At 38.4% G+C, this 12,802-nt stretch overlaps 1 non-coding gene across 1 annotated transcript; it reads right to left on the minus strand.

The window, feature by feature from the left end:
- Positions 1–462: 462 nt before the first annotated feature.
- On the minus strand, positions 463–534 carry TRNAH-GUG (transfer RNA histidin (anticodon GUG)). Its single transcript has one exon. It is a non-coding gene; the product is annotated as a tRNA-His (tRNA).
- Positions 535–12,802: the final 12,268 nt, after the last annotated feature.

A 12,802-nucleotide genomic window follows, 5' to 3' on the forward strand; every position in this document is an offset into this window, starting at 1 on the left:
AAAGAGAACCACTAGAATCACTGATAGATGATGGTTCCTCTTGCCTGTCACCAGCAAAAACCTCCTAACAGCAGTCCATGCCTAGGTAAGCAGGGTTTCCACATCTACCACTGTCCTATTTCCAAGCAATTCAGGCTTTTGTGTTAGTATATAAAACTAGCAAAGATGAAAACCAGACAGACATCATTGCTCAGTTCAGGTCTTAAGTAGATGCAATGAGTAGAAATTACATGCTCACTATGCCACAATGTTTATCACAATATCCATCAACATTTGAATAAATCTAAAAAAAAATCACACTCGGCAACTGGATTAGTAAAATAATATTTGTGTCACATATTATTTTAGCAAAACAACTACAGAACCTCTGGTTGCTTTCCCATCTTACTATTAGACATCATTAATAGATAATTTTTAATATGCAGTCTCTAGTTACATCTCTCCAAAAAGTACACCCTTCTTTGCCGTGACTCGGATTTGAACCGAGGTTGCTGCGGCCACAACGCAGAGTACTAACCACTATACGATCACGGCAAGCTACCAGGAAATTCTACAAAGGGGGAACTTTTTTTCCCTAGTGGTCTGCAAAATTTATACAAATGGTGCCACCTACAGTTTGCACTAAGTTTTAGCACTAGCGGATTCTGAATACCTAAAAACAGGCTCAGGAGAGATAAAACAACCACTCTTCTGTCTCCAAAATCTTTTCAGTAAGAATATTTTTCTCCTATTTTATCAGTGTTGGGGAAAGCAAATACCAGAGAAGTCTGCTAATATGTTGTACAGCTAGATTTTGGCAAAAGGACAGGACCTACTTAATTGAAAACTGTATTCGTTGAGTCAAATGGGGCATCATTCATTCTAACGTAAGTGCTCATATTAATGGACATTCTCTTCTTTGCTCTTGTAACAAGCAAACAACACAAAAAGCACCATTTCCAGGATATGTATTAACTGCTATGAAAGGAATACTACAGATGAAGTCTGAGGAGAGTGAGAGCTCAGCATCTATCCATCAAGAAATTAAATAGCCACTATCAGAAGAGTGTACCAAATGTTCTTTATTACTGCACATTTTCATTAAAAAATAAAAATAAAAATCACTGAAAAACATGGAAAACAGCAGTTCAGAAAAAAAGGTAGTAGACAAGAGCTGAAATCAGCTTACAGGGTCTTTATAGCGAACAGGACAATACAATCTCATCCTCATCTGCATGTGAGTTTATATGTATTTGGAAGATGGCATTGTTCAGCACATTGTACACGTGAGTAGTTGGAACAGACCTGGAACAAAAATGATTCAGTAGTAACTCCTGTAAATTTTCTTTTGATTATAGACCTGTGGAACTAGAGTTTGTAGCATATTTACTTCATTTCCATATGCAGGACCTTAAATAGCATTTTTTTTTTCCCCAATATCTTGCCATTACTGGTTACATGTTCTGCAGTGCTTTCTAGGCTGCTTTCTAAATTGAAGTTATCTCATACACTATTTTTATCTGAGACCTATATACATACGGGAATAAAATATAGGTTATAACAAATGAATTGTCAATCACATCCATAAACCATTGAAGCTTAAGATCAGTCCATAATCCTTTGAGATATGTCACAAGGAGTAAACACAAGGTAACAAATGATTGTTTCAATAATTGTACTACACTGTTACTGCTTTCCACCCTGTCTTTATGCATCATGACATTGTTTACAATTATTTTTCTTTAGCCCAAAAAGATTGTTAGTACACATGAGCATGTCTAGTGCAGTACCTGTGCTGTCTTGTCATCCCAGTGATTCTCTTTCCCAGAGCCCATCTGTGCTACTTTTAATTTTGCTCAGAAGACAGAAGTGATTTTTTTATACACCCAGCTGAGAAGACATTCTAAGTATCTACTGATTTTTTTGTATTAAAATTTTTGTTGTTTGACTTTTTTGTGTGTGTGTGTGTCTAAAAATAATAATCTTTCAAAACAAGGACTTTTTTTCTGTTAAGATATAAGCTTTGGACAAAACATTTGTCTTGTCCAGAATTAAATCTCTGGTCAAAAGAAAAAAATAAAATCAGAAAATCACCCTATTCCCACCCCCAAAAGTTGCATGGACATGGTCCTGGGCAACCTGCTTTAGGTGTCCCTGGTTGAGCAAGGGCATTGGACCAGACAGCCTGCAGATGTCCCTTGCAACCTTAATCATTCTGTGACTCTGTGAACCCTGAGACAGACGTGCTACCTCCACACTCAAAACCAATTAGCCCAAGACATCCATGTAGGAAGCAGGAGACCCTGATCATATCTCTCTTCTGCCTAGCTCTATTACATACATTTGTTTGTGTTTTTTTGTTTTTTTTGTTTGTTTTTTTTTGATCTGCTTCACACTTGCTTGACCAAAAATGAATATGTTTTATAATCTTAAAATCAGAGAGATTATATCTTTGTTTTATATTGAATGAGAACCTTAATTTCCATGACTCTCAGAGTAATTCTTATGGTTCAACTGTCTATTCTGACCACATGACAGAAAATACAGGTGGTAGGTCAAAGCCCAAAATTAGCTTAATACTGCCTTTGAACTACTTAGTTTAAACTGTCACCAGTTTGCAGCAGGATCTTGAATAAGCATTTTTAAAAGGTTATTTCTCTTTGTACCATAGGCACTTGTCATAGCAAAACATTATGGGATGTACAAGAGAAAATGTATCTATAAGCACTGTTCTTTTCTATTAGAAACAGAATTCCACTGGCATTTTCTGTGCCTGGCATTTTGCTCGTGGGTGCCTCCAGGCAAGAAACCCCATACCTACACACACGCATGCAGTTGATTTATCTCACTGAAAATAAAACAGAATTTATTACAGGCTGAAAAAAAAAAAAGGCTCCAGGCTCTTTCCTATTAAAAATACAAAGGATTAAAGAGCTTCTGATGCAACAATAATAAGGGCATTCAATGAAAATTTTGATAGCATTGGTAAGATGCTATCCGTATGTACAATCATCACCCAAATCAGAGAAGCTGCTTTGACAAAATAATGCACAGCTGAGTTCTGAGATTGTCTAAAGAGCAATACATAATACCCTTGCAAGGAAAGGGGAATGACATAGTTTATCTACATAGTTTTCACTGCAGAGTAAATCTACCTAGTATTCACAGTTTCTGTCTTCGCTGACTGTATTTTTAATAAACAGGAAAATGAAGGGAAACAAAGTTACACTTAAGTACTGCAAAACATTCAGGCCAGCATCTGCAGGCTTTCTCTACTGCTTTGGACTGGTGCCCTTATTTGCACAGCCTAAGGTACAGGTGTGATGCATATGGACAACCCTGGTTATATGGTATTTTACAACTGTAAAACATAGATATGTTACTGCTGCTTACTTGCAGGACATTTGAACAGTCTCTGGTGTGATGGTTGCTGACTACCTTTGGCCCAGCCTTACCACTTCCACTCTAGTAGTGGGCACACCTGGACTGAGATCCGTTGGGCTTCCCAAAGGAGGGGTGCATTCCCCTGCTCCAACCTGCAGGGAACGCTCCCCTCCTGCTCCCCTGCACAAGCCTCACAGAGGCTTGTCACATGTGTAACATGACTGAGGCACCTAGCAAGGCTCCCATTTGGTGCATGGCAGGGGCAGTCCTCACCAGAGCCCAGAGTTCACCTCCCAAGGAAAGGGTGAACCTGCTACTCTTTCTGCTTAGCAGTCTGTCATTTCAACAAGCCTTTGGCACAGGGACAGAGTAGCCTGAGGCAGACTAGGTTTTCACTATAACTGGATTATAGAGAAGTCGTGGTCATCTCCACTGGGTATGTGTTTGCCGTTTGGCTACGGTAGCTTTCTCAGGCAGATTCTGCACTGAATCACAGAATCATTAAGGTTGGAAGAGACCTCCAAGATCATCTGGTCCAACCATCACCCTACCACCAATGTCACCCACTAAACCATGTCCCTGAGCACCATGTCCAACCTCTCCTTAAACACCCCCAGGGATGGTGACTCTACCACCTCCCTGGGCAACCTGTTCCAATGCCTGACTGCTTCTTCTGAGAAGAAATGTCTCCTCACTTCTAACCTGAACCTCCCCTGGCACAACTTGAGTCCATTCCCTGTAGTCCTATCACTAGTTATCTGTGAGAAGAGGCCAACCCCCAGCTCCCCACACCTTCCTTTCAGGCAGTTGTAGAAAGCAAGGAGGTTCCTCCTGAGCCTCCTCTTCTCCAGGCTAAATAACCCCATTTCCCTCATATCATAAAGTCATAAACGATTCTGAATTTCAAGTTAATCCACGTACAGATTGAAAATACAATTAACAACCATTATAATTAAAGCCAAGGCTGAAAAGGCTCCTTAGCAATTCATTAGACAGCTCTTTCAACAGCAAGTAGTTTTTCCTCTTCTTCTACTAATATCACTACTACTTTTTTTGTGTGTGTGTTTGACCTCATACTTAAATTTTCATTTTCCAGAAATGTCACCTCAGGATTACTATTTTTCTTTGACTTTGAATGCAGCTAAACTGTAATGTTTTTCTTTTGCACCTATGATTGGTCACAAATGACTATGCAAATGTCTAGTATTTTCACCTAGCCAATATCACATAACTTCTCTTGTACAAATCACTCACTAACGTAAAATTTTGTTTTTCTTTTCTGTTGTTTTGCCTTCCTCCAACTTTCAAGCTCCTTTCTGCTTACCAAAGGCCTACAATGAATGTAAAACTCCAGGTGTTCTTCTGCCATACCTACATCACAAGTTACTGTCTTCTTACAAAAACAGCAAAACCTCTAAGCTGGTATATCTGTGTCTTCAACTATATTGATTTTAATAAAGACATTTATAACACAAAGAGAGCAAACAACAGAGCTAAGACCCTCAAAGAAGCAAAAATCCATGCCATCAACATAGACTTATACCCCATCACAGCTGTGTAATAGGTCTTAAAACACAACCTCTGTGACAATAGAGAGAAAATTATATTTTGCTGGCACTCACCCTACCTTGGACAAGCTTCAGCCAGTGAAGCACTCAGATTAGCATTCAGACAAAGTAGATTTATCCTTACTCCCAAACAGAAAATTTCCAAAGTTCTTATAGTAATTGTAATTTCCTACCCTGTTATCCGATGCTTCTGGTATGCAGCCCAGATCTGCCCTGGCATTTTTTACTGCCAGTTTGTGGTGCAAGTGAACTTGTCATCTGTTGTTCCTTAATTTTGCAATTTATGTCCTCTTGCAAAATTCTCCGTCCCACTGAGCATCCACGTGGATCATATTCCTACAACTGAATATGCTTATGTTTGTGTTTTGTTTTTGTTTTCTGAAATGATTCTTGCTCTTAAAACAATTTTACATGCTATTCAAATAAAAGTTGGAAATTGAATTGGATAATCAAAATGAGCTTTGTTGCTTGCCTGAGCAACTTTGAGCAAGTACTGATCTCTCCCTCATTTAGTTCTTGAATTTGTAAGCTGTCCTCAAGGTTCAAAGCTAATGTCCTGGGAGGAGAAAAAGAGTTCCCTCTGCCTCCAAAAATAGATCAGGAATAGGAAAGGTCTCAGGATGTTCTGTTACTGTCAAACACGTGTTCTTCTTAACTATAAACAGCACGTAAGTGTGACTTCCCATTTAATGTTCTGCTGTTGGTGAATTAGCTGAACTGTGTCTAAGGAAAGGATTTTTTACACATAATATTCCTCACAGTTTTTTGTTTTGTTTTGTTTTTAAACCATAACATGGCAGTACTTTCAACAATATTACCAGCTTTACTAAGGCTAGGAGACTCTTGTGGGTGTTTAAACACATGAACACCACATGCTTGAGAAGATGGCTGTTACAAAGTTTTCTAGCTCATTCAGCACCACGCTCCCTCTTCTAATGAACAAAAGAGAGAAAAAAATATTTTCAGGATTTGCCAGTTCTTGCCACTGTGCTGTCTTTTAACATGTTCTTGTTGCTGGCATCAGCTTTTTATATGGCAACATTTCCTGTGCATTTACTGGTGTATGGTAGGCAAGTCTGCAGAAACACCCTTTTGCAAAGGGAAAAATGTGCCTCACTCAGCACAGTGACACGTGAACATCAGAGGATAATTGAAAGGACCTAATAATAAGCCAGGCGGTTGAACTAATAAAACTCACTTAGAGTCTGAAAACTTTTTAACACATTAGATGTTGTTAGACCAACCATGCCTTAGTAGCAGTTTTCAGCTACACACTTGTGGCAAAGCCAGTATTTGATCGGCCTGTTTATGTTAAGTGCTTTTGGGAAGCACCAAAAGAAGCACTAAGGAGATAAAACATTAGCCTTGATGTACTCCTGTTAGAGCAGAACTGACACAGTTCGTACCCTTGTGTCAGCCTGGGAGGTCATGTCTTCAGCTCTCAAATCCCAAGAGCTATTCCAGGGACAAGCTTCATAAGCTTAAAGTTATGCTGCTCATTATAGCTCTTATCACCCTCCTGGCCCCCCATCATCATGTGCTGAGCATCAGCACTTGGCACTCCTAAGACTGAGAGTATGGCCATCTCATAAATCTTTTAGTTATTACAGGCAGAACTGCTTTGTATTTCTTTCACCATGAGCCATGAGGAATCTGTATGTGCCTTTTGTGAGGGGGTAGGATACAGTGGGCAACATGACAGCACTGAAAAAACCCATCCTGTAGTCTGGCAGGGTGGGGGAAGGGGGCAGGTATGGTGTACATCTAGCCAAAATTTACAGAGTCACTTGGATCTCATCTGGTTGAGCCTCCTAGCTGCCCTGGACTGAAAGTAGTAGTGGTAGTGTGTGAGCAGTGCTACCTGCAAGGTGATGCAGCAGTGGGGCAGCACCAGGTCAGCCTGTAGGTCACACCATCAGAAAATGGAGGCTTCTGCTTCTGCCACAAACCACTGTGAGGGTGCAGGTGATGATGTTACAGACAAGAGAGGGAGGCTGGCTGAGGAGGGAAGACCAAGGAGTCATCAAGTAGAGATTCAGGTAAGTAAATAGGTTGTTAGAAATAAATGACAAAGTCAACCAGAATTCTCACTCAAGAAATTCAAATGTAGTGGGTTGTTTCTTTTGGTGAGAGCAGGGAGAGACTGTTCCCACACTTCAGATTCTCCCCTTCAACTAGATAATATCCAGTCTTTAGGTTATGAATTGTTTTATCGTTCTTGCACATTGCCATAGGGCATTCAGCTTACAACAACTGAAAATATGCATTTTCTGAAGTTTTGAAACACATTAATTTGTTAATGAAAATCAACTCCTGTTCCTGTCAAGGAGTTCAGAATAGTAGCCTGTTGCTTATCCTTTGTACTGATTTCTGGGAATGTGAACTCATGCATCGCTACTCACTCTCTACTCTTCCCTCTCCCAATTACTCTTTCTTTCCCCATTAGCCTAATTGTTTCATGTACTTATTTCATCTCGTAAACCAGCACATATTCAGAGGATTACTCAAAATGAGGAGGTCTATAAGGAAGTTCACATTGTTATATTGTTTTATATCAATGTACCTTTCTTCATCATTGCAACAGGTTTTGATATAGTTTTTTACTCATGCATATGTATCCAAATGGGACATAAGGATGGAGGGTTTGTGTAGTGGTTTGTCATGACACACATGTGGAGAACAATGTTAACCTAGGACAATACTGGACCCTAGTAAATACATGAACAAAAGGGGACTACAAACAAGATGAAAAGGTTTTTCTCATTGAAACCATGATCAATGAAGATATAAAATCCTAGTGTAGATGAGTGAAACCTTTCTTGATCTGATTATGATCAACCTGGCTAAAACTCTAACTATGTGTCAAAGACAAACAACATAGTCATAGGCTGCAAAGCATCAATAGGCTATGAACTCACTCAGCCAGTTCAAATTAGCCCCAAAGCATAGCTGACTTACTCTGGTGTGGTAGACCAGGCATTTTTTCTCTTCCTACAGCCAACACAAGCAACCTGAGGCCAGCCTCAACTCCGCTTCACATACTGTGGCTGACTTGAGAAAGCCATGTGTGGCTCCCAGACTGGGTCCTGAGCAGGGTTTCCAGCAGCACACAGGTCCAGGACTTTGCCCTCAAAACCACAGGCTGACAGGTCTATATGTCACAGCAGTGCCACAGATGGGAACAGAGACAGCTATTTTTGGTTTCCCTCACTTGCAGTAACTCAGCTTCCCAGCAGAAATGGGGTTAAAAGACTAGAGAATAGCTTCTTAAGCCTTGTAGCTGCATGGACCCGTTTGACTTTTTGCCTTAAATACAAAAATTTTGCTGATTTAACTAAAGCAGCAATCCCTTACTGACTTGTGCTTAGTAAATGAGAAGTTCAGAGAAGGAAAGAAGAAAGCACGTTGTTCATCTAGAAGCAAAGCTGCACCCCTACAACAGAGCAACATGTCTAAAAATGTTTGTTTATTTGTTTTTTAAGTTGATGCCTTATTCATGTCCTAAAACTCCTTTGTTTTCAGTATAGCCTGCAAAGGTGCCTCCTATTTCCCCTCCTCCATTAAAGCAGAGTGAATAATAACAAAAGTGAGCTTGCCATTGTCTCAAGGGATCTATAAGCCTAATTTGCAGCAAGAAATGAGCAGAAGTCAGCATCACGTAAACTGCTCTTCCTCAAAGAAACCATCAGAAAATGATCATCCTCCAGACAAACCCAAAGCAAATCACTGCGGTTTTAATCAGTTGTGAGTTTTTTGTTTTGTCCTGTTTTTACATTTCACCCCAAGATGTACTCCTTGTAAGATTCCTATATGCAAGTAAAGATAAATCATTAGGAAAGAGTTACCTATATTTTAGATGGCAATAACACATGCTAAGTGATTGTCAGTTTTTAAGCATATATTGATTTACAGAAATGAATGTGACCACTAGCAAAAGCTGAGCACTCACATAGACCATTGTGGAGGAATTGCTTTTTGACAGTCTTATCCTGCAACCGATTTTGGCAACACAGTTAAAGCCAAACATTCTCAGCAGTCACCAAATTAGACCTCACAAATCACAAGACTTCTTCTAAAATTCAGTTATTATTTTTATTACTTATTTTATAAACTAGTATTTAAGTAAGATTTCAAGGTTTTATTTCATCTTATATTTCTGTCATAGGGCTGGAAGCGAAATACATCATTTAGAAAATAAATTTATAGTGGCCTTGGTCAAATACAGGTTTAAATTGTACCATAAAGCATTCCTTTAAAATAGCATTTTTTACTTTAAATATTTGAGTTTTATTCAACAAGGAATCAGACAATAACTCACTTTACTTAGTATAGGAATTTGAGTGTTTTGCTAACTATATAATTTGCCTTGTTCTGCAGATGAAAAATAAAATCAAGTACAAAGCCTGCGAGATTATTAAAAATGTCCAGGAATGACTGAAAAGTTCTTAGGAGTTTCTTACAGTTCTTGCCATGCTTTACCAACTGAAAGTTAAAAACATACGTTTCAGTTCGAAAAGATATCTTCCTAAGCTTTAAAGCATCTTACATTATGTCTGTTCACAGAGAATCAAGTTATCATCTCTGAGCTTCCCATCTCCTAAAAAGCCATCAAAATCTATTTTCACATAATGTATCCTGGAGGTTTACTTATGCCATGTTCAACTTTGAACATTTAAGCTCATTTTAAATGTTGTTTGAAGATCAAACAAGGTTTAACCAATCAGTACTAGAAACAGACGATTTATCTGCAACCACACTATGCTGTTCCTTTAATACCTTTCAGCAACATAAGTGCTTACATCCTAATAGGTTTTTAGCTTAAGATCTAATCATCCACTCTTGAATTAAGATGCTTGAATGAAGCCAACTCATTTGGAACTAAGCACTTTAATGTCAACAGAGACATATGGTATTGAGGCTGAATTACAAAGGATCTCTTCTGAGCCATCTATTACGGAAGCAAGACTAAGACCTCAGCATTATTATTAGTTTACTCATTTATTTGCTAGCAAATAATTGAGAGTAAGATCTTCCTAAGAAAGTGGAAATGGTCTAATAATTGCAATCTGGTGGTATAGTACATTCCCGTGTGCACTGATTAAATCTCCCCCATCCATACTTTATGACTCTATGCTCATCTGTAAAATCCCCCTTTTAAACTGAAAGAAACAAACAAAGTAAGCAATGCAACAGCTCTAACCAAGTGACTAAAATTTTAAGTTATCAGCAATAATGTCAAGTCCTTTAACATTTATTAAGACCTCAAGGCTTTTCCTTGCCCTAGATTATTTAAGTCTTAATCTCTGATGAAATATTTATTTTAGGAGGTTGTTTATAATAAAATTTATGGTAATAAATAATAATGTCTACCAATCATAAAGTTAAGAGCAGAGGTTTTGTTCTGAAGTTGTTCCATTCTCCCTGGTCTCGATATACTACCAAGAAAAATATGCCAGTCATCTGTTGCAGTACTGGTAGGGAAAAATGACATGGACATCCTTCCAAACACATAGTTTTAAAAAAAAAAAAAAAAAAAAAAAAAAAAAAGCAATACAAAGTGTATTTGAAGGTACATTTTTTGAGCTTAGGTAGGCAATTGTGAAGATGATAGATTCAATCAATATCAGTTTTCAAATCTTTATGAACATGGAAGTTATTGCTGTGAAGAAGTTGCATTTAAATTTCATTGTGTAGCTGAGATAAAACACCATGTTTTGTGGTAGTGTTATAAACAGCTCCTTCTTAAAATTTTAATGAAGATATGGTTAGATAATAAGGTTGCATTGCCTTTTTAAGCCACGCATTACTGAGGGTTTCAGTGGACAACGACAATCTCTCTGAAGTAATCACTACCAATAGCATAGATGCTTTCCTACTCTAGACTCTGTGAGACTGTACTGTACGGTTCAAAAGGCAAAAGAACCACCTCCCTGGTACCACCACAATAAACACCTGGTAGGTATAATTACAGAGGTAAAGAGGTGCAGTGCACTTGCAGAAAGAATATCAGCCACTTTGAGCCTGTGAAGGGCTGGACATGGTTTTCCTTCCTTCCAGCAGGCTGTGAACAAGAATATGAGATTAGACTGTGCACTTAGTCACATGGTCTGAACTTTTGGGTAGACCTGTGCAGTGTCAAGAGTTGGACTTGATGACTCTTAAGGGTCCCTTCCAACTCAGGATATTCTATGATTCTATGAATTCTCTATCTATATCATGCATTATATATTTTTGTTTGTTTGTTTGTTTTTCCAGAAGACTTTGCAACTTGGCAAGATAAAGAGACCTCCTGTCTTTCTGCTTAGAGAGAACTTCTTGTAAAAGCCTGTTGACATGGCCAGAATTGCTTAAAATTTGCTTTATTTTTTCTAAATATTACATAAAAGTGTGCTGTTTTGATAATAGCTGTAGAACTCCATTTGTGATGTTGGAATCCATGTTATTAACTAGTTGAGAAGCAGAAAGAAAAAAAAAAAAAAAGTTTTATAATTGTATTAATTCCCAAAAGCTCTGCAAAGCAGAACATTTCTACTAAAAAATATTGCAAAGAGAAATGTTCATGTCATTAGGTAAATGCAGCCACTGGAGAAGTGACTATGAATTGTCTGCATTGTAGCACCACAGAGATAGTAAAACCCACCTGAAAAACTCTCCTTGCTCTGCTTCTCCTTATGCACACACAGTTCTTTTGTTTTGGCTTGATAGTTTGGGTTTAGTGAGGTTTACTTGTTACTATTTCCAAAGTATGTATTCAAGGTGGGTCATGAACTATCAGCTTAGTCTCAGGGAGGTCACAGAGGGGGCTTGGCTGCAGTTTTATGCCTTAGGAGCCAGACCACAAAGCCAGGTCCCGTTCTCAGTTTGTATTCAGGACAAGTAGCATGCAGACACACATCCCAGACAGAAACGTGGCCTTTGGCATGTGCGTAAGGCAGAGCTGGCTCTTTAATCAGGACAGAGGCAATGGATGCAGCCCACAGTGAGAGAATGGGAGTTTTATTTCATGAATCAATCCTCCACAAAGAACTTGGAGAATTTTGAGCTGCTTCATCACAAAGAGATCAGTTTTTGTTTTGCTCTCTGTCTTGTGTATGTATACTCCAGGTTCTGAGGGCCACAATGCTCAGCACAACACCTTTTTATTTTTTTACTGCGAGTCATTAGATGACAAGCTTCACTACTGAAAATGCAGTGCATTTGTTGAAGCAGTATACTATGTATAGAAATATTTAGAGAATAAAATAACTGACAATATAGGATGGATGATAACATGATAACACTTACGCATGTGTCGTCATGGTGGGGATATATACGGTGCCTAGCATGCCTAGAATTTTAAAATGAACCATGGAATATAGCTGATGTTGGAAGTGATGTATTCCCAGGTGACAAAATACTTCAGTCACTTTTGGAAGGGTTTCTTCCAAGGACCAGGAACATATATTTTTAGTGAACAAAAGCAACATAACCCACATGGTTGTATGAATTCTGATTCAACCATATTCTGTTACTGAATTCATGCATGGAAACTACAAAACATGTGATATACAAATGAAGAAAAGCATTTATAAGAATACAGAAGAAATCCGTGCTTCTGATTCTCTTTTGAAAAGCAATTTGGATTTCTACACAAACTAATTTTTTGTATACTAATTATTTTAGGGGTTATGGGAGAGATTAATGCTAAAATAAGGAGGAAGGAAAGAACAGACTTGAGGGAATGCATAGCAGCTGTGGTGAATAAATCTACCAGACGGTAATAGCACAAGTTCTTAAATATCCAGAACTTCATATGAAATCTCTCTGGTGTAGAAAGGCATTTGACAGAAAGGCATAGTTTCACTAAAGGAACCATTTATATGTAACTCAGC

The sequence above is a fragment of the Anas acuta genome, chromosome Z (assembly GCF_963932015.1).
Source record: "Anas acuta chromosome Z, bAnaAcu1.1, whole genome shotgun sequence".
NCBI classification, from domain to species: domain Eukaryota; kingdom Metazoa; phylum Chordata; class Aves; order Anseriformes; family Anatidae; genus Anas; species Anas acuta.